Below are 5347 nucleotides of genomic sequence, written 5' to 3'. Positions count from 1 at the left end.
CAATTTAGAAAATGGGCAAAAGTTTGAATAGACATTTATCAAAAGAAGACATACAAATGCCAAACAGGCATATGAAAAGTTGCTCAACATCATTGATCATTGGAGAACTGCAAATTAAAACTGCAATGAGTTATCACCTCACTCCAGTCAAAACGCCTTATATTCAAAAGGAAGCAATAACAAAGGCTGATAAGAATGTGGAGAAAGGGCCGCCTTTGCACACTGCTGGTGGGAGTGTAAATTAATACAACCACACGGGGAGGGGGGAGGGGGGAGGGATTGCATTGGGGAGTTATACCTGATATAAATGATGAATTGATGGGTGCTGACGAGTTGATGGGTGCAGCACACCAACATGGCACATGTATACATATGTAACAAACCTGCACGTTATGCACATGTACCCTAGAACTTAAAGTATAATAAAATAAAAAAAATTAATACAACCACTATAGAAGACAGTTTTAAAGTTCCCCCAAAAACTAAAATTAAACTACCATATGATACAGCAAACCCACTGCCAGGTATATACCCAAAAGAAAGGAAATCAGTATATTGAAGAGATATCTGGAGTGTTGGGGCCGTGATTGCTGACTTGAAGCAGTGGAGATCAGAGACTCCCATCAATAAGAACTAAAACAGTGTGTGAATCCTGCACCAACAACAGAGGTATCCAGGGTCTGTCATCAGGACTGACTAGACGGCTGGGATGACCCACAGAGAGGAAGAAAGAGCAGCGTGGTGTGGTGGCACATCTAAGAGCCACACCCGGCGAAGTAGCCCCCAATCCCCAGCCAAGGGAGGCAGTGAGTGAATGTGTTACCCAGCCTGGGAAACTGTGCTTTTGCACAATTTCTGTGCAAAAGAACAATGCAACCCGTGGAATGAAAGATCCTACTCATGAGCCTACGCCACTGGGGCCTAGGGTCCCAACCACGGAGCTGTGCAGATTCTCAACAGTCACTCAGCTAGAATCTGCTTAAGCCTGCTGAGTTCCTTGGCAGAGGGGCGGCCATCACCACAGCTGTTGCTGCCTGCTGTCTAAGCCATCTGAGTTCCTTGGGGGAGGGGTGGCAACCAACACTGGGACTGCTAGCTGCCTAACACACTAAGCTTCCAGAACTGGGAAAGGGTGGCAGCCATCTCTATAGCTCCAAGTAACACTTTTACCCTGCTAGAGCCTGGGATGCTGGACGGCCAGGTCCCAAGAGGTATTACCCACAGCCCAATACACCAGCTGTGGAAGACTGCAGTCAGAGTGCCTCTTCAGGTCTGACCCTGACAAATCCCTCCACTGGGTGGGGCCTCTTGACAATGCTTTAGCTGTGTCCCAGATATTCTGGTACATTGTCTCTTTGTTCTCATTGGTTTCAAATAATTTCTCGATTTCTGCCTTAATTTTATTATTTACCCAGGAATCATTCAGGAGCAGGTTGTTCAATTTCCATGTAGTTGTGTGGTTTTGAGTGAGTTTCTTAATCCTGAGTTCTAATTAGATTTCACTGTTACGATTTCAGTCCTTTTGCATTTGCTGAGGAGGAGTTTACTTCCAATTCTGTGGTCAATTATAGAATAAATGCCGTGCACCACTGAGAAGAATGTATATTGTATTGATTTGGAGTGGAGAGTACTGTAGATATCTATTAAGTCCATTTGACCCAGAACTGAGATCAAGTCCTGAATATTCTTGTTGATTTTCTGTCTCATTGATCCATATAATATTGACAGTGGAGTGTTAAAGTCTTCCACTATTATTGTGTGGGAGTCCAAGTCTCTTTGTAGGTCTCTAAGAACTTGTTTTATGAATCTGAGTGCTCATGTATTGGGTGCATATACATTTAGGATAGTTAGCTGTTCTTGTTGAATTGATCCCTTTACCTTCCTTTTCTTATTTGATCTTTGTTGGTTTAAAGTGTCTTTTGTCAGAAACCAGGATTGTAACTCCTACTTTTTTCTACTTTCCATTTGCTTGGTAAGTTTTCCTCTAGTCCTTTATTTTCAGTCTATGTGTGTCTTTGCACATGAGATGGGTCTCCTCAGTACAGCACACTGATGGGTCTTGCCTCTTTATCCAATTTGCCAGTCTGTGTCTTTTATTTGGGATATTTAGCCCATTTACATTTAAGGTTAATATTTTTATGTGTGAATTTGATCTTGTCATCATGATGCTAGCTGGTTATTTTGCACACTAGATGCAGTTTCTTCATAGTGTCATTAGTCTTTACAATTTAATGTGTTTTTGTAGTGGTTGGTACCAGTTTTTCCTTTCCATATTTAGTGATTCTTTCAGGAGCTCTTGCAAGACAAGCCTAGTGGTGACAAAATCCCTGAGTAGTATTCCATTGTATATGTATACCTTGGTTTCCTTATCCAAAGTTAAGACAAAAGAAAGAATAAAAAGCACCAAGTAACCTATAAAGAAAAGTCTATCAGATTTATAGCAGATTTCTCAGCAGAAACCCTCCAAGCTATAAAAGATTGGCGGCTGGTGACTGGCAAGATGGCCGAATAGGAACAATTCTGGCCTGCAGCTCCTAGTGAGATTAATACAAAAAGGCGGGTGATTTCTGCATTTCCAACTGAGGTATCTGGCTCATCTCATTGGGACTGGTTAGACAGTGGGTGCAACCCACAGAGGGCGAGCAGAAACAGGGAGGGGCATTGATTCACCTGGGAAGCACAATGGGTCAGGGAACTCCCTCCCCTATACCAAAGGGAAGCTGTGAGGGGCTGTGCCATGAAGGACAGTGCACTCTGGCCCCAGATACTATGTTTTTCCCACTGTCTTCACAACCCATAGATCAGGAGATTCCCTTGGGTGCCTACGCCACCAGGGCCCTGAGTTTTTAGCACAAAACTGGTCGGCAGGCAGACACCAAACTACCTGCAGGAGTATTTTTTCATACCCCAGTGGCACCTGGAATGACAGCAAGACAGACCTTTTTAGCTTTCTTAAAGAAATAAATGCAAATCAAAATTTTATATCCTGCCAAACTAAGTTTCATAAATGAGGGTAAAAAAGTCTTTCCAAGATAAGAAAATGCTAAAGGAATTTATCACCACTAGATCAGCACTACAAGAAATATTAAAAGGAGTTCTAAGCATGAAAGCAAAAGGATGATACTCATTATCATAAAACCACATGTAAGTACAAAATTCACATCCTATAAAGCAGAGACAAAGTGGAGACTACAAATCAGCTAACAACACTGTGACAGAAAGAAAACCTCACATACCAATATTAACTCTAAACACAACTGGCTTACATGTTCCACTTAAAAGATATAGACTGGAACATTGGATACAATGAAAAAGACTTAACCACTTTCTGCCTACAAGAGACACAGAAAATGGCTAAAGACACCTACAGATTTAAAGTAAAGATGTGAGAAAAGATATATCACATACATGGGGAAAAAAGTAAGTAGGAGCAGCTGTTCATATATCACATAAAACATAAAACAAACTCTAAATAAGCAATAGTAAAAAAAGGGAAAAGGAGAGTCTTGTATAATGATAAAGTGGTCAATAGAAAAAGAATAAGTATTCTAAATATGTATGCATTAAATACAACAGCACTCAGATTCATAAAACAACTACAACTAAGCTTAAAAAAGAAATGAAGAGACCCAACTAAAGATGGCCGAATAGGAACAGCTCCAGTCTCCAACTCCCAGCGAGAGTGACACAGAAGACTGGTGATTTCTGCATTTTCAACTGAGGTACTGGGGTCATCTCACTAGGGAGTGCCAGACAATCGGTGCTGGTCAGCTGCTGCAGCCCGACCTGCGAGAGCTGAAGCAGGGCGAGGCATCACCTCACCTGGGAAGTGCAAGGGAGAAGGGAATCCCTTTTCCTAGCCAGGGGAACTGAGACACACAACACCTGGAAAATTGGGTAACTCCCACCCCAATACTGCGCTTTAAGCAAACAGTCACACCAGAAGAATATATCCCACACCTGGCCGGGAGGGTCCCATGCCCAGGGAGCCTCCCTCATTGCTAACACAGCAGTCTGCTATCTAACCACAAGGCAGCAGCGAGGCTGGGGAAGGGGTGCCCACCATTACTGAGGCTTAAGTAGGTAAACAAAGCCACTGGGAAGCTCGAACTGGGTGGAGCTCACAGCAGCTCAAGGAAACCTGCCTGTCTCTGTAGACTCCAGCTCTGGGGAGAGGGCACAGCTAAATAACAACAACAAAAAAAGCAGCAGCAACCTGTGCAGACACAAACGACTCTGTCTGACAGCTTTGAAGAGAGCAGTGGATCTCCCAACAGGGAGGTTGAGATCTGAGAAGGGACAGACTGCCTGCTCACGTGGGTCCGTGACCCCTGAGTAGCCTAACTGGGAGACATCCCCCACTAGGGGCAGTCTGACACCCCACACCTCACAGGGTGGAGTACACCCCTGAGAGGAAGCTTCCAAAGTAAGAATCAGACAGGTACACTCACTGTTCAGCAAAATTCTATCTTCTGCAACCTCTGCTGCTGATACCCAGGCAAACAGGGTCTGGAGTGGACCTCAAGCAATCTCCAACAGATCTACAGCTGAGGGTCCTGACTGTTAGAAGGAAAACTATCAAACAGGAAGGACACCTATACCAAAACCCCATCAGTACGCCACCATTATCAAAGACCAGAGGGAGATAAAACCACAAAGATGGGGAAAAAGCAGGGCAGAAAAGCTGGAAATTCAAAAAATAAGAGGGCAATTCCCCCTGCAAAGGAGCGCAACCCAGCGCCAGCAACAGATCAAAGCTGGTCAGAGAATGATTTGACGAGAAGAGAGAAGAAGGCTTCAGTCAATCAAACTTCTCGGAGCTAAAGGAGGAATTATGTACCCAGCACAAAGAAACTAAAAATCTTGAAAAAAGAGTGAAAGAATTGACAGCTAGAATAATTAATGCAGAGAAGGTCATAAACGAAATGACAGAGATGAAAACCATGACACGAGAAATACGTGACAAATGCACAAGCTTCAGTAACCGACCCGATCAACTGGAAGAAAGAGTATCAGCGATTGAGGATCAAATGAATGAAATGAAGTGAGAAGAGAAACCAAAAGAAAAAAGAAGAAAAAGAAATGAACAAAGCCTGCAAGAAGTATGGGATTATGTCAAAAGACCAAATCTACGTCTGATTTGGGTGCCTGAAAGTGAGGGGGAAAATGGAACCAAGTTGGAAAACACTCTTCAGGATATCATCCAGGAGAACTTCCCCAACCTAGTAGGTCAGGCCAACATTCAAATTCAGGAAATACAGAGAACACCACAAAGATACTCCTCGAGAAGAGCAACTCCAAGACACATAATTGCCAGATTCAACAAAGTTGAAATGAAGGAAAAAAT

Source organism: Piliocolobus tephrosceles, chromosome 12, assembly GCF_002776525.5.
Source record: "Piliocolobus tephrosceles isolate RC106 chromosome 12, ASM277652v3, whole genome shotgun sequence".
NCBI classification, from domain to species: Eukaryota; Metazoa; Chordata; class Mammalia; order Primates; family Cercopithecidae; genus Piliocolobus; species Piliocolobus tephrosceles.
Note: the sequence above shows the minus strand (reverse complement) of the source record.